The sequence below is a fragment of the Lonchura striata genome, chromosome 10 (assembly GCF_046129695.1).
Source record: "Lonchura striata isolate bLonStr1 chromosome 10, bLonStr1.mat, whole genome shotgun sequence".
Classification (NCBI taxonomy): domain Eukaryota; kingdom Metazoa; phylum Chordata; class Aves; order Passeriformes; family Estrildidae; genus Lonchura; species Lonchura striata.
The window spans coordinates 16,894,713-16,919,732 of NC_134612.1; the positions used below are offsets into that span (position 1 = coordinate 16,894,713).

A 25,020-nucleotide genomic window follows, 5' to 3' on the forward strand; every position below is an offset into this window, starting at 1 on the left:
ACTACCCACAATCCTGCACCTTGGAAATCTCATCTGGCACATCTGACTGGGGTGGACCTAGGAATATTCCAAAAATGGAGCTTTTACATCCCCCGCAGGGGTGCAAAGCACAGCACAAACGGTGTGACTCAGATACTGCCTGGAACATGTAATGAGGATATTAAACTAGATCGTTGTTTTATAGGTTACCTTATTTTTAATTGGGAAAAAAAAGAGAAAACACAGAAGCCAACCAACCTACATATTTGGCCTTCGGATGAATTTTTTTGTTTTACGTGACAGCTTTTTCCTCTATTTAAAAATTTGCATAAATACTGTCAAGACAGGACATGCATGGTAAAGAATAGGCAAAATCCTGAGCTAAGCCCAGCTGCCTCTCCTACTGTGCTGTGCCAGGACAGAGCAGTTGGGCTAATACTGGGAGCAGCCCTCCTTCTGCATGTCACTAAGTCAGGGACATGGTCCTGCTGGCACACAGCCATTCAGGGGAGTCTTTCCTGACACACCTCACACAGAGAGCCTAGTTTGGGTTCACTCTGCCCTTTTCCCTGTGGTGAAGGGGGATTTGCTTATTTTCCTGTGGAAATTGAGCATGAGATGCTTCAATGTGACCTCCCCTGCCAAGAGGGGCGAGCAGGCAGGGAAAGCACGCCAGGGAAGGCCAAGGATGCTGGAAGGAACATGAGGTTGTTTACCTACACAAGGGCACCCTGTGTGATTTCATGCAGAATTAATTCAGCTCGTGCAAACTCCCGTGCAGACACTTACTTGTGGTTCAGGGAGATTTATCTCTGCTAACAGGATTAGGAAAGGTTTAAGCTAAACCAAAAGAGAAGAATGCACACAAGCACATTCACAGCTTAGAAAACAAACAAATACTGAGCAAATCTGCCTTTAGACATGGCCAAAGCAACCAGAGCTCCCTTCCCAGCAGCTCTCAGCACACAGAGCATGTTATCTAATGCCATCCTCTTTGCTGCTTTTCCTGCTGCACCCCTACCTTACCACCCACTCAGAACAGAAAATTGCAGTGCTTTACACCTACATGCTGCTAAATAACTTACCTCACTCTAGAATTTGGCCCAAGTAGCCACACTGGAATATTAAGAGGTGTGCAAAACAGCTAAGAAAGTTTTTCTTGTCCCTCTAAGAGGGCAGTGGGAAGCAGAGTGTGCCTGTGCTGTGAGAGCCTGGCACTGTGCTGCAGTGGGAAGAGACAAAGGCAAAACAGAGAGAGGCACCAGCTGCTACGTTCAGCACAAGGAGGTCATTGCTCAAACCAGGTATCACCAAGGCTGCCCAAATCCCTATTGGTGGGAAAACACTTCCCATCTTAACAGTCCCTGTACAGTGAGGATGCTTGCACTGGTTAATTGAGAGGCATTTGCTGCCTGCCCCAGAAGTACTGCTGCCATCTCTCCCGAGCTCTGCAGCAGTTCAGCTGGAGGTGCCACACAACCCAGCAGGGAAAGCAAAGCTTACTGCATCCTCCTGGAAGGGCAGGGTGGATCTCCATCTGCAGGGTGTGGTTGCTTTGAGATGGAATTTGGTTGGGACTTTGGGGTTAGAACAGGAGTCCCGTGATGTTCATTCTGGAAAGGTGAGGATGTTTGGTTTACATTTTTTCCGAAAGGTTAGGAGTTGTGGTGAGCCTAATCATTCTGGCATGTCAGCCTGAGCTACCTAGGGGGAAGAGCACCACCTTCTGAATTACCAAGTCAAATTGACTGTAGCAATCAACTTCTTCTAAGTCCCCATCCAAAAACAAACAGGCCCAACCCTGCTTAACTTATGAGATCATAGCCCAAGGCAGTGTAGCTCCCTGAGACATCACTGCCTCACCCATCATCTACAAACATCAGTTGTGCAGGGATGGTATGGATCTCTGCCTGATTTTACATACACAGAGATCTCTGACCAATGACACAAGCCCTCTAGAAAGTGCCTGCAGCACCTCTCCAAGGTGGTAGGCAACCAGCAGAGCCATGGAAATAAGGAGAGAGTAGTGGAGTCATCAGGAATGTGTCCTGTGTGGATCTCTAACCTCTCCTGGCTGGCTCAAATTGAAAACCTCTTGCCCAAACTGGTGCTTGCCTTTTGTGAACCTTGCCACACCAACGCTTTGCTGCTGCTCAGTTCTACTCTGGCTAACGTATTCATCTTCTCATCATCACCTTAGAACCTATTTGCATTGTCAAATTGCTAGAAGAAATTGGTTTCCCCTTGATACCTCAAAATCAAAGCTGCTGGAGCTGGAGATCTTTCTTCTGTTAAGGCATGCTACTAACTCTTAATGGGTTTCTCAAATGCATAATCCATACCTTTCACATCATAAGTCATGTTCATGCCTGGCCCATCACTGAAGCAAAAAGTTCTTGTTGACATTTTCTTGAATCTGGCCTTTTCATAGCATTGGTTCTTTGATATCAGTGCAGGAACCTTCCCCACTGCTAACAGAACTAACTTTATTGATCACACCTTACATGTGACAAAACAGGCGTGACAACCTGCAGAGGGTTGTGTCAGGTCAGGTTGGGACTCTACTGGTGCATGATATCAGAAGGTCTGAGCTGATGTCAGATGGTCTGAACTCTAGACCCAAGACAACTCTTTCACTACTTGCTACCAACTTTTTTTTTACATAAGATACCTTTGTGAAACAGAAAGAATAGGTATAAAAGTAACTATTAATCTTCTAAACAGAGAAAAAGTGTTGTAGCTAGTACACCTGATAAGCATTTCATAAATAGCATCATGTTGGGTGTTCTGCTTGACAGCCTTAAACCCAGAAATTAGTTCCACTATTCAATAGTTTAATAAAGAAAATCACATTAATTAATTGACAATATGTATGCCACTTCTGTGGACAAAAAAAAAAAAAAATCTAAGATGAGCTAACATTATGTAGAAGAGCAGATCAAAAGTCAAAATCATCTTGATAATTTGTGAAAATTTGGGGTAGGGAGGTTAATTTAGTAAAAATCAGTGATTTAGTAAAAATCATGCTTGTAAAGACATCCTTCCTGCCTGCTCAGCACAGGTAAGCTCAACTGGTGGATTCCTGTAGCATCACTCACCCTTCAAAAAAAGACATGGACAGATAACAGAGTCCAGGGGAAAGAAATTTGAGAAACACCATCTCCAGCAAACACATGAGCTGGAGTGTTTAGGCAACGAGAGAGCTGGTTACAAGGAGCAAGAGGGACTTCTTCAACCTTGTGAAAGGCCATGCAAAAAAAGGCTTCAAATCAGCCCTCCTTCAGTGGCTGTATGAAAAATTCACTTTTGATCCCTGGACCCATTTCTGTAATAATTGCATGTTCTATGGTTAAGAAAGAAGCCTGAAATATAATTCAAGGGTAATCTAAAGATTAAAAAAAACTAAACAAACTGAAAAAAGTTTATCTTATGTCATTATTTGGCTCGTACTGGATGAGAAGATCCAGAATTTTTGATTACCATTTGGCAATGCTTACTTGCTTCCCTAAAGGGTTTGTAAATGGCACCAACATTTTATCCATCATGTTACCTTCTCCCATTGTCTATATTTTCATTGACATGGCTTTCTTGAGCCTTGAGCAGCTTTCCAAAGCACCCAGTCTGCACAGGGACAAGGAGCCTCTCTCCCTATTGCAACTCAGCATCAAATTCCACCTTATCTCCCTGCAGCACTTTCTAAAACTCAATCTGATTTGCTTTGCACTGACCTATGTAGGTCTTGCAGTGCTCTTCACCTCCCATATTTCACTCTCTGTGCCCCAAGCATCAACATCCAAAGTAAATTTTCCCTCCAGCTAGGAGCTTGGCATTCTTTCTGAGCAGTCTCATTTTCCTACCTTCATGCACACTTGCATTTCCTTAATCAAGAGCATGAACTTCCATTAAACAGGAGAGTTTAAATGACAAGTGTTAAAGTAATTTTTTTAACCTATTCTCATTCAGGAGGTGCCCTGTTTCACTTCAGACTAGGCACTGCCTCCAGCCTACTCACAAAGCTGTGCCCTTACTGACACCAGCATCTGATTTTTATCCTGATTTTCAGCTCCTTGAAGACAAAAGAAAAAAAATAACAATTTGTGTGGATCACATCTAAATCCACGTGCATAAGTTCAAAGATAATTAGCTTTTTAGTTGCTAAATGCTGTGCAAAGCACACATTTAACAGCTAAAACTGATTTTAATCTTTGCTTAATTCTTTTGCCAGAGAGTCCCATTCACAGTGAGGCAGCTGTCTAAATATCTCAGCCCCTTGGGGTGAGGAGACAGGGGAGCCTCTTGCAATGCTCGTGGATGACCTCAGCTGGCTTCTCCTGCTGAGAGCTGCTTCCAACACATTTAGGGCAGAGGATGCCAGTGGGGCTACTACCCCAAGGAAATGGTTTATCTGTGAAGGGCCAACCTTCTCTCTTTCCTTGGTTTGAGTAGCCTGTAATAAAGTCTTAAGAGAAGTTTGGTTAGTGGGAGTGGCCAGATTGATGCAAAGTGATGGCCATATTAGTAAGGAAGCACATGGAATTCCAACCCACTGCCTTCACACTGGCCAGGCACAAAACCACCAGTCACTGCATCCTTCGCCCTCTATGCCAGTAAAAAGAGTCTCCCCTTGAGTCAAAAAGGTTCTGAACAGCCAGAGGACAAAAGCAAAACTGTCACACAACTATGACCAAAATTCTGGGGTTTGATATTTTTTCTTTCGTCTTTCCTTGTCTAAGCTTTGCCATGCTAGAAGTGCCTGATTGCAATTACATTCTTTAAAAATAAGTAAATAGAACACTTCTTAAAATCATTTCAAATTGCCTTCTGTGGAATGTGATTAAACATTAGCACTTTCTACATCCGGGAGTGTGCACACATGCACACAAAGGGATGACACCAGGACCCAACAACAAAAAATTATCAAATCTTCCCTCTGCAACAGGCAGTACCCTACCCCTGGGTTCATTAACCTCAGTGTCTTAATATTCTCCAATATTTAGGGAAGCGAGGCATTACTGTGTAATCAGAGGATACTCCTGCATATGGGATAGATAAGGCACTGAGATGGGGAGGAGCCCAACAAAAGAATATGCTGGTGCCTGTGGTGTGATGAGAAAATGTGCTTTGCTCCTGCTGAAAAAAGCTGGGGCACTCCTCATCTCCAGACTGAACCCAGTTATCATTTAAGGATTAAAATGCTCATTATGTTTTTTTTTTTTTTTTTTTTTGCTTGACCAATTTTTCTCTTACTGGCCTGTGGGTTCTAAAATATAGGAAATGGCACAAAAAATGGCATTATTTTCAGTAAGTTCCTGACACCTAATCAGGCAAGGGTTTCCATTACAATTCCTGGCTAGTTCCTTTCTCCCCCAGAGCCTGGGACACCATGATCTTGTGCAAGGAAAGGAGATGAAAACCATGAAACAGAGCTGGGAGAGGACAGAAATTGCAAGAAATATTTGGAAAGCAAACAGTCACAACACAAGATTTTCCTTTCAGGCCTGTGTTCAGACAGTCTAAATTGTCAGTCAGTCCCTCTGCCAAATATTTCCCAATGGGTGTCTCTCCATGGCTCTCTGCTCAACACCACTCTCAGAGACTTACAAAAAATTCAAAAGCCATACTAATGGCAGGGTGTTTTATTTACCTCCCTGTGCAGTTAGCTGATAGACTGCACAGCACTTTGAAGTGAGAAAGCTCTAGACAGAGGACTATTAGAGTTAGTAATGAAAATTAACATGAAGAAAAGGCTTTTTAAATTTTCTATCAGGTTTCCTATAAGCGCAGTATCTCCAGGTCTAAAAAAGTGTTAGCACATACAAGAATTATAAAAGACTGATCTTGAATAAAGAGCTAACAGGACTCAGAAGTCACACCATTGAAATAATATAAAGGCTTGTCTAGAAACAGAGACAGAAAGAATAACAACAAATCCATTTAGGACTCTTCAGTTTGCCTGCAACCTTCCTAAGAGTTCACACCCACAATTCAATTAGATAAGCTCTCTTCTCTTGCGAAATAAAACAAAATCCACAGTCTTATCACAAGACTGCATGACAGGTTTGTCCTCAACATTGTTACTTTCCCCAGTTTGATACACCTTTTTCCAGTTTGTTCATCCAGGAAATTCTACCGTTTCCTTCTGGAGTAAAGCTGGTGTTTGCTGAAGGCCTCCTGCAGCTCACCAATGGTCTCAGCATTTCAGGATACAGTTTCAGATCAATGTTCTCAACTGGAAAGATAAAAAATACAAATAAATCAAACCACAACCAAAAAAAAAAAAACAAAAAAACAAAAAACCTCAACAACTCCTGGCACCACAGAAAAAAGCTTACAGTTGTTATATTCATCTGCAGGATGTGAACTTTCCATGTGCTTACTGATTTCTCTTACTAAGCAATCACCAAACACTGATAGGATTTTTTTGCAGGAACTGGAAGTATAATGTGTTTATTAAAAAAAATAAACAAAAAAAAAAAAAAAACCACCACCCAACAACAACAACAACAAAACCCAACACCAATAGAGCAGAGAGCCAGTTTAAGCCACTTGACATTTCAGGAAATTAAGTTATACTGTGGTCCCAGCTTATAAATTCAGCAAGACCCATGAGAGAACTCCTTGAAGACCTGCTTTGCTTTCATTTCAACAGTGATGGCCACACAGGCTAATTGAGGGCAGGAGCCACGTGTTCTGTCACAGCTCTCCTGCTGCCTTCCTCTCTGCCAGCAGCTCCTACACTGCTCACAGTCTGCATGCTCCAGCCAGCTTCTCATTTAGCTGCTGAGCAGTCTCTTCTGGGGGAGAGGAGGAAAAAAAATAGGATTTGGAAGGTAAAATAAATCCAGTGGAAATAATAATAAAGTTTCAGAGAAAACCTCAGACTCCTGTCAAACAGCTGAATGTATTTTTGGGGTGCAAATTTCAAAGACCAAAGCATCTCACCATGACAAAATGTGATGGCAAATCACATTGGAGCTGTAGGTATTACAAGTACAGACTGGAGATCTAGGGTCAGGCACTGAAGCTCACAATCTGAAGAGATTTATAGGCTGTTTTTGTCCACATCGTTGCCAAAAGGGCAGAAAGGAGGAGGTTGAGCAACAGCAGTACATGAGCCAGGTGTGTGGGAGATGAAGAGACCCATTCTGGAATGATGGAAACAGCTACCAAGGCTGGTGTGGTTCAGCCTATTCCTGGTGGGATTTCTGCTGATAGAAAGGGAAAGACAGGGAGCCACCTCATAGGGAATCATCCTCTTCTTTACCTGAGACAAGGCTGAAGCTGGGTGCAGAAGCTGCCACCTGTGGGCCTGTGTCCCAACACACTCTCTCCTGATACCATGGCACGAGAGATGCAGCTACAGCAGGAACAACACACCCCTCCTTAGTGAGGGGGACAGAGAGAAGGCATGTCTGGGAGCTCCTGGGCACTGTGCAGGCAGCCTCTCTCTCAGGGCACTGACACATGCACTCTGATGGTTGAAATTTGCTTTATGTGTCCAAGGGCTGCACAAGTACAAAGACAACCCAGGTTGCCAACACTCCTGGAGCTCTCCACATTTTCTCATCCAAAAGACTCTGATGATCTTTGAAAGCTTGCAGGATTGCAGGCCATTGCTACCATTCCCAGTTAAAGGTACCTCTAAGGTGTCATGTAGGGAACCAGTTTCTCCTGTCTATTTGGCGTGTACTGAGGGCTCCTTTCAGCCTCCTGAAGTGATCAGTACTTGCAGGATGTGGCTTTGCACTGACTGGGGAAGGGCAGCTCCCTCACTATGACTACACTGTGTAGAGAGCCTGGCTAAGGGCAACTTCCACACCCCTCTCAGCTTTCAATCTGTGTGTGACCTCAGGCACGCAGAAAAAACAGAGTCCTGAGGAGAAAACGACCTGTTTGAGATCACCCAGCTGGGTAAGAGAGGATCAGGAAGCCATCAGTGCCTCTGTGTCCCCATCACTCTGGCAGAGCCCTTTTCCTGAAATAGGAACAATCAGGGATGAATCAAACCCAGTACACGCTGCCCAGTGAAGAATTACGAGACTATTAAAAAGCCAGCTACAGACCAGCCTAACCAAGGAGTAGCCAAAACCTTTTGTGGAAAGGCCACTGAGAAGCCCATCATATTCCAACCCCAGTAAGATTTGCTCTATTATTTGCAATGTGATCAGACAGAAAAGTCATGCAAAGGTAAAATGCTTACTAAAAACACTATTGCTGCAAGCATTCACCTCCATGTAGGCGTGGAAACCTTCAAGTTTCCTTTTTATTATATGGATGGGATCCTTCTTTTCACTGGCACAATAGAAAATAGCCACAAAAATTCCACACACACAGCATCAGACCCCGCGACCAGCCTCGACATGCAGAGCGTCAGTAATAAAACACACCCCTACAGGGATTTAGCACTTGGGCTTGTGCTCAGCTGGGGCACTTGGGCAGGACTTTCACTCTTCAGACATAGAAAAATATTAATTGTAATCAGCTCTGTCATTATTCCAACCCCCGCATCTCCCCTTCCCTGTTAGCAAAAAGAAGAGGAGCCATGTGCTGATGGGATTGCGGGTTTGCATGAACAAGATGAGCCTCTTGTGTGTGTGTACTGCATTTGCCCTGGAAATCAAACAGCAACTGCAGCAAGGGCATCCTGGGAAGGGCCCTCAGGTGCCAAAAGATAAATTCAGGGAAATGTTCCTTTATTAAAACAATTGCAACAGCTGCTGCAGGTACTTCCTTATGCACACATGCAGGCACCCCTCCTTGCTGCCCATCACACACACTCCCTCTGCCTCAGACACTCTTGCACAACCAGATGACAGAGTAGTTTTCAACTTCAATCTATGCAGGACACACAGCCCTTCTCATACCAATCTACCACCCCTGGTGAATTTGTCCTTCTCATCCCTACCCTTCCCAATAAACATCCTGCCCTGTGTTGTCCTACCACAGGAGTCCCCAAAGTGTACACATCAGTGGTATTGCAGTGGTACCACAACAGGCACTGTAGCCAAAAGGGCAGGCCAGAGAGTGCACAAGGTCTGAAAAGGCCAGCCAAGGCAAGGACATCTCAGGGATTCCTGAAATAATCTCCTTTCCTACAGACTACCTCTTACTCCCTTTCTTTCTCTTCCCATGAACTGCAGTGGTGGTGTCCTGCAGCACTCACTAATCGGTGGTTAAGTGAGAGGTCATGCACCAGAGTTTGAGAATTAGCTCTTTGCCAAACACCTCCCCAAAAAGGTGTGCAAAGCTGCTTCCACAACACCTGGAAACTTTTTCCCCTAGGGTCCTGGTTAGACTGGTTGCAAAGTGCAGTTCCTGATTTTCCACTACACTCTTCCACTGCACTGTCATTTTCTCCTTCCAGATCTACTCCACCCATGAGCTATCCTGCTTTGGCCTTTTATATGGTTTCTGGTCCTAAAGACAAGGATGGTCTCTTAGCTGTCTGTATACTGTCTACCAACACAGGCCTGTGATTCACATCCTAAAGTTTCAAGAGGGAAACTATAAATCCATAACACCATTTTGTCTTTCATTGAAAAGCCCACAACGAGGCAGGAAAATGCAGACACACTGGAGTACCTTTACAATTTACTTGTATTGCAAATAGAGTTTGGGAAGAGCATGGGACTCCAGGCAGGACCACTGAGCAGGCCAGGCCATCCCTGGACATCCTGCATGGTGCCATACATCTGTGCTTCCCACAGCTGGCTGCAGAGCTTAATCTGTAATTGATCCAGGTGGGTTAGACTGGGTTCTAGCATAGGATGGGAGAAGAATAAAGACATACAGGGCTGGAGCCCAGTAGAAAACCTTGCCAGCATCCTTTTCACCTTCAGTGCTGCTGCTGCTTACACCTTCACCTGGCCATGCACCCTGCCATGGTCAAACAGGTACCCAATGCTGCTCTTCAGGTCTGCTCTGCCTTTGCTTTGTGCAGGTGTTGGCCAACACACTCACACACCAAGCCAGGCAAAATCCAGCCTATCCTGGAGAGCACTGCTCTGAGGTGATGCCTGGAGGCTGCACTTCACCTTGCAGGCACACCCTGCAACAGGGCACTGAGATGCTACAGCACATATGGCAGGAGTCATCTTGCTCAAGGAAGACATTGACTTTTGTTATTCTCCATAGCTGGTTCATCCATGACAATAGTTTGTTCCTGCTCCAACCATCTCTTTGTTTATTTTGGGCACAGTAGGAGAAGAAAGACTACATGCTCCTGGTAATTCCCATTTAGGAAAGATGCCCTCTTTCTTCACACAGATGCCAGCAGGCACTACTACCCAGAAACAAAAGGACGTTCTTATCAAGGATCTGTCTGATTAAGAAGAAATTTGAATTTCAAGTACTTTTCTAGTTAGACTTGTTTGGGACAAACCGCTGCAACTTGTTATGCCTCAACTTCTTCATATGGAAATTGAAGGGATATAAGACTTCTCAAGCTCATAAAAATCTAAAAGTGACAAGGGTTAAATGGTTGCTAATAAAGTCCCCACTTGCCTCAGCAGCATCTGTCCAAATGTAACTGATATCCATCTCGCCTTGGTAAAAAAGAGGTCAATAAGCAGGCAGAGAACTCTTTGACCTGCAAGACAGCCAACCTTCTGTCAGTGGAGGCTTGCATAATGCTCAAGAACCTTTAACCACCACCCTTCAGCTCTGAGATTTGAAGAAGGGGAAAAGCATACACACTGGGCTCATACTGGGAAGCATAGAGGTGTCTCAGAAACCTGACACCTAGATGGGCAAAGCATTAATGTCTGAGAAATGTTTCTGTAGGGGCAGAAGATTGGATGAAGCTGGAAAAGATCCAGCTCAGCAGCTCAGTCCATTGCCCAAAATAACCAGGTGGTGGCATGTGGGCTCCTCCCCCACCAAGCCCACCAGCAAATGCCCCAGCAATCCCAGTGCATGCTCACCCCATCATCACGCTTTGCTGGCCATTGGTGGTGGACAGCACCCCACCCTGAGAAAACATGGGGCATTCTTGGCACTCTGCACTGCAGGCAAGGTCATCAGACACGATGACAGATTCTTTGCCTGCCATATCCACAGAGGAATGCAGGGGAATATGATCCTGCCCTGAACAAGTGCCAAGTTTGATTAGGGCTGATTGCTCCAAGATCATTCCTGTGAGGATCTCGCAAAGAGGGAGTTGCTTGCTCCCCATAACAAACCCAAAGACAAGACATGAAAGTCTGAGAAGATTTTGGCCAAGTCTCCCAAAAATATAAAGCAGAGTGGCAGATCCCACGAGGACAGACAACCTTTCAGTTAGGAAGTCCAGTGGAAAGTGACACCTCTCCCAGTGCCCTACAACCCAGCATGCATAACCCACCACAGATGGAGATGGCAGAGCCTTACAAACATCCATTGCAACTTGGCACTGATTTGGCTCTTGGAACAGGGAAACTGGCCTGTTCCAAAATGATCCTCCTGACACAAGGCTCAAATAGTTGGCTGAGCAGAGTCGGTGTCCACCCTCATTCTTTTTCGGGCACCTTCTGTGGGACTTTGAATAGGTCCTGCCTCCTCTACTCTCTGCTACAGTTTTCCACTGAGGACAACTGCCCTTTGTCACTTCAGCAGAGAGCTGCACCTAAATGCACTAACTGGAAGGACACCTGAGCCTCATGGGGTGTCATGGGGATGGTTTCACCCCACCCCAGCCAACTCTGGGGCACACATCTCATGAAGATTTCCCTCCTTTTGCTCTACAGCAGCACAGCAATACCTCAGAGGTCTGCTGAGGCCCACGGGGCTCCAGAGAGCAGAGCCAAGTCAATGTACAAGGCCACCATGGTGCTTCTGTGCCTCCACCAGGCCAAGAAACTGGGAGTTCCACCTTGGCAAAGATGCCCACAGCTCAAGTCCAAATTATATTTATTTCTCCCCATGTGCAAAATGCATATCAGTTCTTATGTTTTGTCTTTCTTCTCCCTGTGATGGAAACCCATCCTGCTTCAATCAGAAAACAATAAATAAAACTACAGAGGCAGCAATCATTAACCAAATCCTGTCCTAATGCCTCCCCACACATATGTTGTCCCCTCCACCATCTGTTTTACAAATGCAACAAACTAAACTAAACAAGCTCCCAGTAGCTAAATTCTTTGCATCTCTGAAAGCACATGGATCCCTGTGCCAAAGTAAACAATCTCATGGAGAGTTTACATAAAACAAGTGAACTAATTTCTTCATAAACAAAGGAACTACAAATTGGTTCAAAGCCTGCCATAGTACATCCTGTGAAAACATCCCCCCACAAGGAAAGGAGTAAAATAACCCTAAGTGGGATATTGAATGCATACCCAGCCTGGCACCCTTACCTTCACACCAGTGTAGGAAGTACAAACCTACTCTTCCTACAGGCCTTGTACAGAATAATGCCAACCTGCTTCCTGCTATTGCTGCAGGTTTAGTAGCAGTGCAATGCAAAAGGTCACAAAGGTGATCCATTCCAAAAATTAACAGAGGGAGAAAGGATGACATGACTGTGTCACCCTGGTGCATGGGAGAGCTAGTTATGGGCTGGTTGAGAGTTGCATCTGGTGCAGGAGACCACTGCAGTACAAAGTCCATGCACCCATTCACACCAACATGGTGATACAGTGATTGGGGCGGGGGAAAAGAAGGGAAAGAAATTTGTTTCCCTTACATGGAGATTTCTTTTTCCTTGGTGCATGCACCAAATTCTGGGATATTAACAAGTGTCAAACAACTCAACACAAAACAAATCACCTGCCTGAAAATATAAAAGGCAGGGGGAAAGGAAAGATGAGCTTCCACTTCCATACAGGACTGGAGCTGGCTTGGCCTTGATTCTGATTTTTCCCAAGTCTCCTTTGGGAAAAGTCCTAGAGCCACAGCTCCATCTGGAGTCTCAGATTTGGCTAAATGCAGGCTGAGGACATCCCCACATAGAGCAGTCTAGAAATCTTACCTGCAGTTTGACTTTAGGGGCTCAGGATTGGAGATTCACTCTTTCAATACATCCACCACCAAATTCAGCTCTTTATAAAGATACACTCTGATGTGTCCTAGGTGAATTCAGATGAAACCCCAGGCTTACACTGAAAGAAGAGCATCCAGATAGACTTTTCCATTGCTTGGGAAACAGATTCTAATTAAACCTGTGCAATTTTCCCAAAGAGGCAGGACTGTGCAGCTCAAACTTAACAGCTCTTGTCAGAGCCCAAAGCTAGGAGATTCATCCAAGTTAACCTTCTCTATGATCAAGTTTTTTCAAGTCATCCATGCTCATGGCATGTTTCCATTACCAGGACTCATAAAAAGATGTTTTGATCCAGACTTTAAAGAGCTAGGCCCTAAATGCATGTCCCAGAGCATTCACTCACCCATGTGACTGCCAGAAGTGCAAAAAGTGCCTCCCTTGCAGCAAAGGAGCTGTGTGGTGGCACTTCTCCCATGGACCAGTACAGTGATTTTCAAAAGCTGCTACAAAGAAAACAAAAAGCAAACGAAAAATCCCTCCCTATAATCACTTCAAAGCACATTGATCTGGAGTCAAAATGCAGCAAACAGATTATTCTCACATGCCCCAGCTCCTGCAGAGACCCATGGAAACCCATATGGCACTCCAAGTGTGGAGACTTGAGAAAGACTCTGAATCCCAGGGGCCTTGCTAAGTATTACAGACAATTCTTACCAGTTACAGCAAGAAATAGGGAAAGATGGCATATTAAAGAAGGGCAATAGAAAAAAAGTGGTTTTTTTCTTCTTGTTGCACACTTCCGAAGGTGACATACTGTGGACAACAACTGAAACAATAAAATGCATTCCAATATTCTATATTGTATTGATCATTTGATGGTCTCTCTTTAAATCAGTAGCTTTAAATGCTCTTATTAAAAAAAATTTGCTGAAATATGTAGAGGCTCAGTTTGGAAGCAGTCTGTGCTGGCATAAATAAAAAACAAGTCAATGGATAAGAAGGGAATTAGAGTGGATATGAGTACACAAAAATTACTGAAATCAGCTTACAGACTTAATGCATTCTGCTGACAGTGGTGGTGGGGGAGGTTGTTTACTTAATCCAGAGAGTTTTTAGGCATACTGAAAAACAGAAGTAGGGACAGCTAACCCACTGTTGCTAGGTCCCACTGCAATTTGAGGTTTGCCTCTCCATTCCTATGGTTTGGAACATTTGTTTCTGAATGCAAAATTCAAATGAATATTGCCCAGGTGGCACTGTACAGTCCCCACTTTGCTAATGTTCATACTGGAGCAGACAACAAATGGGCAAAACTGTTTTGGAGGGCAGTCGGGGAGGGATGGAAGCAGCACTCAGTTGCCTTGGAGTTATCCAGGTTTATCTACACATCACACTGTATGCTCCCTGGTTCTCATAATTAGAGTGTCTAGACAAGAGATGATGCCAGCAAAGTAGCAAGTAAAAGAGGTTTTGCAGAGTTTTTCAGAGGAGCCCACCTAAAGCAGTGACTACAGAATAATGACAGACAGAGTTGCAGACCCTAGCTAAGAATAGAGTAAATTTTGACCAAAGTAAAGGTCTTTTCATAGCCATTCACATCCTGAAAGAGCTCCTAAATAAGAACACCGATGGCTCAAGCACTCAGGAGGGATCAGAGCTTTTGAACCAGCATCAGACTAGAGTTTTCTGCAAAAGTAATTCCAGCTGCCTCAGCTTCATCCAAATACTGGCATTTAGCAGCCTCAACTTGTGTAAACCAGCTTCACTCCACTGAAGTCAATAACAATTGACACCAGCTGAGCATCTGGCTCTCAATGTGGTTTAAATATAGTCTAAAGAGAGAACTTACAGAAGGATTGCCCAATCCTTCATGTCCATTTCCCCCTTGGGCTAGGACTGAATAAGATTGATTTTTTTTCTTTATAATTTAGCTCCAGTTATTTTTAACAACAACATTATGAGCTCACATTTATTATAGCACCTTCCATCCTCCAGCAGCCAGGCTGTCTTTCAGACTTCACCAAGGATCACCGGGGGGATGGACACAGCACCAGGATGGAACCACCTCGGGATGCAACATAGCAGATACTCAGCATGCACAGAAGACTGGCCACAAACACAATAAATCAGCAAGGGTACTATGATAATTCAGCTTCATCATTGCAAGAGTAAGCTTCAGCCATTTTCACAAAGAGGAAATTTAAGGAGTAGTTTCAAATCTTCCCTTGAGCTGTCCATGAGGTGGCTGTTGTCCAGCAATGCAGGATGACATGGTCGCACACTGTGGCCCTACACACAAAACATGAAGGCAAATTACACACTGCTGGGGAAAGGCAAGCATGAGTGACCTTTGAGAAAGAAAAAGTAGCTGGGTCACTCCCACTGTGACAAATCAGGGCTCTTTGGTATTGCCCCATCTCTTTGGCTCAAATGTCCCTGCAAGACACGGCAATCTCCATGCACAGAATGATCAGGCTGTGAGCCTCCAAAGCTTTAGCTACCACACAGTGACACGTACACAGGTTGCCAACCAAGGCAGGAAGTTAATTAGTTTTGGAAAGCTCAAGGGTCTGACATCCTTCACCAACACTTTTTTAACGTGAGAGAGAGAAGCTAAGAAAGTGCAAGAGGAAAAATAGGCTGTGTTGTGGGCTTAAATCTGTGCCATTATGCTAGAGGTAGAGTGACACCAAGTTTTGTCAACAGTAGCATAGTCCATTTTATCTGGGATCAGAGCAGGAAACCAGGGCCCACTCAGATCCTACCGTACGGGAATGGCTTTGGAAGAAACATCTTCCAGATGGTCCCCCTCAAGCCACCACAGAGCAATGAAAATGCAGCAAATAAGAGCTGTGGCCATCACCCAAATGCTCCATCAAAGACACGAACTCTGGTCTCTTTAAAAAAAAAAAAAAAAAAAAAAAAGAGAAAGAAAACCAATACAAACAAAAAAAACCCACAGATCCATTAATGAAAACTAAAGCACAAGGCAAGGGGTGATGAAAACAAATAAAACTAAGGCTGTAAAATGCCTGGTATGTAAGATGTGTTGAAACTTGCTGCTGACAGCAGCTTGAGCAGACATTCACATGCAGCCATTCATAAGATGTACAGTAATTACCTTCTCCGGGAGGCTGCATTATGATGATTTCTTTAGGCAGAGCACAATATCTCTAGCAACAGGATATAATTACAGCAAAGGATATGTCTCTTAACCTCTTTCTATGCCCCCAGCCAGTTTGGGGAGCAGATCTGGGAGCCAGGGGCTCTGTGGTGAGGGTACAAGTAGTTTACCCTGTGCTGCTGCACTCATTACCTAGAGCCAAGCATGCTTCTGATGGGAGCTGTGGTGGTGTTGCTCTCACAGGAACATGACTGTCTCTCCCTCGCCTCTGGGTGAAACACTCCCAGCACTGCTGGACTTGGACAGATCTGGCAGCAGCCACCAGGCCACCGAAGGAGTTCGGCACAGTCAGCCTGCTCTGGGCCGACACCTCGGTGGTAAATAAATAAATACCAAAAACAAACAGGCAAGGGAATGACTCAGGACTGGAACACACTGGCAGCACTGTGAGGCAGCAGGACTTTCACCTCCAGACTGCGACCTTCCTGGCCCCAAATACCCCACGCTGCAGAATGCCTTTGGAGAGCTGATGGGCTCTGAATAAAGGCCCAAGGCTCCCACATAAGGACTGGTACCATGACTAGCATGGGCTGTGGTGTCTCCAGGGGATGGATGCCACTTCCTGGTGATTTCCTGGCTCACCTACAGCAGCCAAAAGTGGGTGTTCTGCCCCACGACCACAGCCCTCCTGCAGAGAAGCACAGGAAATCATACTGCTGCAGCTGTTATATTGATTTATGTAGGATCCAAAAACAGAGAGAGATGCAGGCAATGACAGAGCCCTAACAGCTGTGTGCTCAGCTGAAGGACTCAGTCTTTCACATTGCCTCCATCCATTCCCGGTACTTACTTCTCCGGACTCCTCTGAAACAGTGAAGTGTCCAGCACAGTCACTGGTGGTCAGTGAGTTTTGCTGCACTGGGAAGCATCTCATTGAGAGGTCCCACTTGTGAGATCAGCAGGTACAAGGTTGTGAACATCACAAATTGCTTTTAATTATTTCAGTCTTCAATCCTGGAGGGAAAAAGTAAAGAGTTAATCCTTGTCCCCAAACCAAAAATGCAGTTCTGCATCTGACCCTAGTCTCTGTTGTTAATAGCCCACACACTGATTATCTGAAAATCAACATCAGAGCTCAACCTTTTTTCCAAAACCAGGAAACCAAAACATGGGCTCTCCATGCCAGATACTGAAAGTAGAGAATCTTGGAAGCTTTCAGAGCCCTTTTTCAAGATACAGACATGTTTCCATTACAAGATAGAGATTTTTTTGTAGATGAGAGACTGGAAATCTTCTTTTTCTAATATGAAACAACTAAAATTAAAGAATAACCAACATTTTCCTCACTGGTCTGGAAATGGTGTTACAAGTGAAAATCAGCTTGGTCCAAGTTTGCAAGCTGTGATATCAGTAGGAGAATTTCCCTTCGCATGTACAAAAGGAAATGAATTTTGCATCCGCCGGATGGCAGTGTAGGGAGAGCAATCATATTAGTCATAGTATTATTGTTTTCCTTTTAAGCCTCTCAAAAGTGATTGCAGACACAGCAATTCATTGCTTATTAAGATCTCCCTGCATTACAACCAGGGAAAAAAATCTAGGTCTCATTAATAAACCATCTTCTAGGATCTCTATAAGAAGACAGACTTTGATTAGCCAAAATCGTTCAATAAATGATTTGGCTTGCCTGACAAAGAGAAATGATTGATTGGAAAGTGTGTGCTTTAAATAGTTCACTCTTTTTAATAAAAGCAAAGACTTCAGATAGAAATACAAATAGTAAAAAGGCAGTATTTCTGCTTCCAGAGAAGATCACTCCTTGTACCAGGCTGATTGGTGCTGGCAGCATACACAAAGTTCACTTCAGAATCCTGACTCTGCACGATGGAATTATTCTAAGTCTGAAATGAGAACATCTTCTGCAGTTTCCCTTGTAAAGCACATTGATGAGCAGGGAAACCTGTTCTACTCCCAGACACAGCACCACATCAGTTACCAATTGCAGACCAGATATTTATTTCCTGCATAAAATAAAACCGAGCAGCAAAGCAATGTGTTAAAATCTATGCACACAGTATTGCGACATTATATAACCAAGAAGATAGCCCCAGAGCAATAAGAAATGGGAGAAAACAGCGCTTGGGAAGCCAGGCCACCGGCCATCCTCATTCCACTAGAGGGCAATAGCAAATAAGCGACAGAAAGCTGGAAGGTTGCGCTAAGCCGCTGAGCAAGGGTCAGGTTCGCTTCCCGCAGCCCCGGCTGCCGGCAGGTACCGCCCGCCGGCCTCGGCTGCGGCGGGCCAGGCAGCGGAAAACAGCCACTGGTGGCTTTGGTCTAGGAAACAGCCGCAAGAAGAACGACTTTCCGCGGGATGCCCTTAAGCGTCAGCAAATAGGTGGTCAAATATCGCTCTGAACAGATGATTGAATCAACCTCACACATCATTCAGTTCCAGATGTTACAGTGAGAAAGATCAGGCTGCTGAAGCCTTTCCATCTCCCTACTGGGTTTACTGAAGGGAAGGTTTGGAGGTGATTTGATCTAACTCTATTAACATTTCTCAGCAGGGGACTATGAGAGATGCTAAAGGACTTCAAAAATTTAATAAACACAACTATAACCAGATCCAGAAGCTTAAAGTAAAAGCTGGAAAAAATCAAACTGGAAATAATACGAATATTTAAAAATTAAAACTTGCAATAACACCAGTAGTTAATCACTTGAACAAATTATGTAGGGGAGAGTTTTATTCTCCACCCTTAGAGCTCTTAAAACAAGATTTGCTGTCATCCTAAAACATGTGCTGTAGCTTAACAGTGAATTATTAGCCTTGATGCAGACATTACAGGTACAGTTCTCGTCTGAGCGAGGCAGAAGGTGAGATTAGATTAGCAGCACGGTCTCTTTGTGTAATTACAGTCTACAGATATCAAGGTTCTTGTCACAAAAAATTGTCTTTCAGCTGCAGGGACTGACTCCCACGTTGGCAAACTCACTTCATAGGCTGTGGGGACACAACAGTGGCAGCAGTTCCAAGGACTGTCACATGGCCTTCAGCTAACAGGCCAGCTTCTCTTGCCCAGTCATTACCTGTCTCTACAAAGAAAAAGCCTTCAGCCTAAAGAAACTCTTCTCTACAGCAAGCTGTCCAGAGCTAACAGACAGGCCATTCTGTACCTGAGCCGAGTACTGGCTCCTGGGCTGTGGTACCAGCTGAGAAGAGACTTGGACAAAAACTGATACGTGACAGCGATGGAAAAGAGGCACGGGCCAATTTCAACATTTTGAAGCCTTCAAAAAGAGGAGGCTTCCAAAAGCATCATAGCATTGAAGCACCACCAACCTCAGCCCAGCCTTTGTGAGCTGCAGGGCAGACAACACCAATGTAAACAAAAGCTCAGCCTTTCTCACCAGAGACATGGAGCAGTGCTATTCCAACTGTGATCTGCTTCCAACCTTACCAAATGCCAGTGCTTTATGAGACTGGACAGTTATGAAACAAGCCAAATGTGATGACAGTACATTGGCCTTTGCAGTTACTCTGAGGCATTTTTCTGTGGAAACAGCACAGGAAGGTGTGGGACTGAGGCAGGCAGAGAGCAGAAGCTCACAGCACTCAGTGTTCATGCTCTTCTGTAGAGGAAAGGCTTGCAGATGCTTCTGAGTGTTTTGTCAAGGCTGACAGGTATTGCCAGTGATCTGAGGGAGCACTCTGGGAGATGGCACAGACATGGCACCAGCTGGGGCACAGTTGCCCTCTGTGCTGAAATGGGAGTGCTGGCCCAGGGAACCACACCTGCCAGGCCCCCAAGTGTCCTGTCCCGAGGGGACAACATCTGCCTTCAATAACTGCACATGCTGGGCTGATGGCTCAGTTTTCTGAACTGTGGAAAAAAAACACCAGCAAATTGAAGCAAAAGGATTTGAGGTGTAAAGGAGTATAATGACAATGTGTTTGGACATTGTACTATTTTGTAGGATGGGATATGCCCTAGTCCAGTTTCCTCCAAGCACTGCCTCCATGACTCATCTGCAGCAAATCTCCCCTCTCCTTCTTCCCACTAACCTCAGTCACCTGTAGGAACCCACAGATGTCACTCCCAGCTTTCTTCGGGCTTCTCACATATTTGCTCACATGTGATCTGTCTAATATCTGAAGCCTTCCTTTTCCATAAGGAAACCCCAGCTGAGGGGCACTACTGTTTACCCAAAGTGATCAGCAATTAAACCCCATCAGTTAGAATCAGCTTGCAACAAGTCCTACAAATCAACAGTTTGAACAGCTTTTCTGGGCTGGTCATCTCCAAAGCAGAAGGTCTGGAGTAACTGTGGCTGTTCCACTTCTTGGGGCCACAGGCATGTGAGATGTTCCTTTATCTGCACTGACACAAATAAAGCAAACACCATGATTCTGACAGTAAATGCTAGAACCAAGAGCACGCCCCTGCACTCTCCTACCCAATTTGCAGAAAAGAAGAGAGGGTGTTACGGGGCAGCAAATGTAATACAGGCAGGTGTCAGACTAACACAGTGCTGGTGGAGGCAGGAAAGTGAAAGCATCTAGGTGGGAGTGGAAAGCCAAATTACAGGTCGAAGGGTTAAGAGAAGAGAGCCCATTATTCATCACTACTACTGTGTTCCAGGCATAAGAAACATTTGGAGATAATTAGTGGGAGAACAGAACAATGCACTAGAGAAAGCAACAATGCCCTGGTTCAACCCAGCAGATGAGCTCTGTGCTCAGAGCAAATTGGTCTAAAATAAGTATTGCTCCATCTCAAAACCAGAAAGGTGTGACCTACTTCTCTGACCCTAGCATCAGCTGGCAGGAAGGGAATTGGCAGAATGATTCTTCATTCCCATCACTGGAGATCGAGCATATTCAGTTCCATTTCAGAAATAAAAGCCAGCAGCTTTTCCAGCTGATTTTGGGTAACTAATAACACAGAACTGCACTCATTAACTAAGCTGGCTTGTATTGTAAAGAGTTCCAAGGCAACAACTAAATGGACTTGATATTAACAGCTGTGATAGTGTCAGTGTTACTTAGAAGCTTTAACTAATAGCCTTAACATTTTCAAATGTAAAGTATATTCTGTTTTTTTAATTATTTCAAGGGCTTTTATGAAATTTTGCTCCCAAATAGTAGCACTTTTCAAAACTGAATACAGGACATGAATGCTAGGCTCTATGCAAGCCCTGAGCACTTTGGTCCTTTTCAGATGAACATTCCCAGAGAATCATAGTTACACAACTGTAGTTCTGAAAGTTATTTTCCAAAGATGTTTAGAAATTGTAATGCCAAATGAGTTTGATTTTATTGCTAAATTATTATTTGGGTATTGTCTTTTAGTGAAAATACTCTTGGACACTGAGCTTGCTGATCACAGGGCTCATGCTCTAAAGAAGAAATTAATACTTCAAGTTTCAATTTTTGGAGAAGAAGGGAATATTTTGAGGTCTCACAATAAATGAATTTGTCAGTGAACTTGTGGGCTACAAGCACATATTTTTATGTATCCTGATTTCCCACTATTTACCAGCAGAGAAAATCTCAAAAACTCCTGGGTCCCAAAGTGTCTCTATGAAATGCAGGTAGTTGCATGGGCACCACCTGTATTTAACAGGCACAAAATCTTCTGTCTATGGGCAGAAATTAAGGCATCAACATCTAATGAACAACATCCACCCTTTATAAGAGTATATTTCCCAAACCTTACACAAATCACAACTTCAGCTGAACTGCTTTGAAAGCCACTCTTTTGCATGTTGTGAAGATGTGCCCAAGTGCAGGACCAGCCTGGAAGGTGGCAGCAGCCTGTCCCAATGGGAGAATGGTCAGATAAGTGAGCCTGACATCCTTAGCAACTTCACATAAGGAAGAGCAGGTCCCATTGCATCTGCCCTGTGCCATCCCCTCCTTTGCTAGATGGGCTATTTGAAAATTAAAGCAAAGATATATAAATACACAATTGCAAGGACAGACAAGTGCTGACATGAGTATTGCTGCTAAAAGGAGCTATTATCTCCAGTCCAGGAGAATGAAGGGGAGTTGATAGCAAAGAAGGGCAAGAAATGAAAGCCGGAGGGAAAACTCAATGGCAGGGAACAAATTCCAATCACAAGAGAAGAAAACTAGTCCTTGTCTTGGAGGACTCTACAGATGTGGATTCCTATTTTCTGCCAGAAACTCCCTGCATCTCAGAGTGTATCTGGTAAAACTTTATAGATCCTGAGAAGCTGATATTTGAAGAGATGACTGAACAGAGGATACTGTGTTCCCAAAAGTGGAAGAAGACTATTGACAGTATATCTTTCTTTTGCCAACTGGTCAAATCAGTTGTTGCAGAAACTTGGATATATTCCCTGTGCTGTCCACATCAACTGGATAATAGTAATATTTTTGAGAACAGCTTCCTGTGTTCCCATACCAGCTAAAAACTGCCTTTGTGAAAAGACCTTCTTCATCCCTACTTTGTCTGACAGTTCCAGTCACAAATTCTTTGGAGAAGGGATTGACTAAGGCTCAGGGCTTGTGTGAACATCACCCAGCACTTGGAAATGCAGCATCAGTTTTAGCCTTTTGCAGCAAAAACCACATAAAAGGCAGACTCAGCACCTTCAACCTGGGATTTAGCAACAAGGTGTTTCAATGACATCTGGAAAGAAAGCTCTCTGATCATGTAGTAAAGCTGGGTTGAAAGATTTTAAAACTGTTTTAGCAAGACCAGCCTCTCCAAGAGGGAAAGCCATTTACTCAATCTCTTCTACTCATATCTGCCTTTACCTGCTCCAACAAGATCAGGTGATGCTTCTTATGTGAAGAGTCCCTCCCTACAAAAGCAGAAAATGAGTTTTGGTTATGGGCTTGGCCTGAGCAGCCAATCAACTGCAAAATGGGTTGGTCCTGAGGCCATATCCAATCTCAAATAACAGTGGAAAGTATTCACTGCCCTAACTTTGTGACAGAAATAGATACCTTGCAGTAATTCTGACCTAAAGTATTTCTTCCTTTCAACAGTCTTCAGGCACCTTGAATAACCTGTGAGTATTTCAATGCCAATTCTCTATCAGTGGTGTTGGCTCCACCAGCAACTCTCCATTCTCTTATGGTATAAGTGGTCACCTTCCTTCCAGACACATTTACCTTCACTAACTCAAGATTAGGCAGGGGACTTCTTTTCATCTCCTCTTTAGGATGACAAATAGGAACATGACATATTTTCCAGAAAATATCAAGAAGGGAAGCAGTATGTAAGAAAAAAGAAAAATTAAAAAAGGCCTTTCCTCAATAGATGACATTTGGCAGATAACACCTCAGGCTGATATTCACCTATTTTGTACACAATGGGTTTCCAAAGCACCTAAATGTGATCCTCCACTATCTACTTCTACATTTTCAGATGGCTTTGTGGGATGTAAGAATTGTCAGGAATGGCAATAGATGTTATTCTTGTCTCTGCTAAATTGAGGGTGCCACCTGTAAAGCTTCTTAAGTTCAGAACATTTATGCTCCCAGACAAGAGTGCTGTGCCATCTATTAGACTGAAGAGTTGCCATTTGCCAAATGCTAGGATTCTCTTAACTAGAAATAGGCACTGCAGAAAAGCACCAAGTTGCAGCAAAAAGGAGAGCTCTGGCATCAACTTTTATAGTTTCCTTTAAAGAAATAGCAGAGAACTTTAAAGTGAAACCAGTAATGATTTAAGTTCACATCTCCCCTTGCCTGCTCTGAACAAATCAGATTCACTGACGTTGGATGTTATTACCTAAATGAAGAAGTTGTAATAACTTCAAAAATGCATCCAGAATTTGTAATCAATATATGTCTGGGCACTTTTCAAAAAGAACAGTATAATTAACTCAGTTTTATGAGTGAATAACTGCATTTTAATAGTGGGATAAGTAAGGTACAGGAAGAGGGGTTAACTTGTTCAGTTGGCCAATAAAATACAAAGAAACAGGGTAAGATATCATGAATCCCCATCAAGTACCCTCCAGATAACACTCTTGCTAATATAATCAATTAGAAACATTACGTATCACCCATCTTCAAAGAATTTCAGAATCAGTGAACAGACATCATCAGTGTTAAACCACCCTGTGGATCTCAGTATCCCATTGCATCATCTGCTTTGATCATCTTTGCTCTGTGCCTATAACTCAAGTAATTAATAGTTACCATTCTAAGAGGAGTGAGATAATTGACTTATCTAGCAATCACTTCAGAAAGATTATTATTAGAAATAGGTCTGCATTCTAAATATACCCGTGCCTCTAGATGAGCTAGGCCAAATACCAGCTACATGTGAGGCAACGCTGGCTCTGAGGCCAGCACAGCCCAGGTGTTTGGGCTCCTGTCCTGTGTGCACAAAGCTCATGGGCACCACTCTGCTGCACCTCTCCCAGCCTGGCCAAGGCTTCTTGCCAGCAACCCATCACCCACACCATCACCACAGCCTGACCCCACAAGAATCTCTGTCAAATCCTGGGAGCTGGAGTCATTTTCTCTGTACTCTTGACAACAAGGACCTTCCATCACTTGGTCAAACACTCTTGGCTAAAGTCATGGAATGTTGCAGAAGAATAGTAAAGTGAACCTGGCAATAAAAGAACACAGTTAAAATATAACTGCTTCAGCTTGATTTCCAGGTCATCAGTTCAATGATAAATGTGTAGGTGGTGCCTTCATAGAAAGTCATTTACATTAGTTTCCTTTACATCCTGTACTCCATAGCAGCCAAAAATTTACTCAGCTACCCTTCACCTGTCTTATATCTGGCTAAAATAAATAAAAAAATTATCTGCGTCTCCACATGTCTCATGCAGATGGCAACAAGGCAGCCATGACATCCTCACTGACATTCTGTCAGAGATTTCATGACAGGGAAAGATCAATTAGCTCTGAGCAAGCAATATTTCAGTCACCAAAAAAAAGCATTAAAAATTACCAAAG

At 43.9% G+C, this 25,020-nt stretch overlaps 1 long non-coding RNA gene across 2 annotated transcripts in view; it reads right to left on the minus strand.

Annotated features, from left to right (window-relative positions):
- Positions 1 to 16,912: 16,912 nt before the first annotated feature.
- The window catches only part of LOC110473875 (uncharacterized), a 61,758-nt gene continuing 53,650 nt past the window's right edge, over positions 16,913 to 25,020 (minus strand). For both annotated transcript variants that reach the window (XR_002465981.3, XR_013340525.1), the window contains one exon: positions 16,913 to 17,075. This is a non-coding gene — a long non-coding RNA (uncharacterized LOC110473875). The remainder of the gene's footprint in view (positions 17,076 to 25,020) is intronic.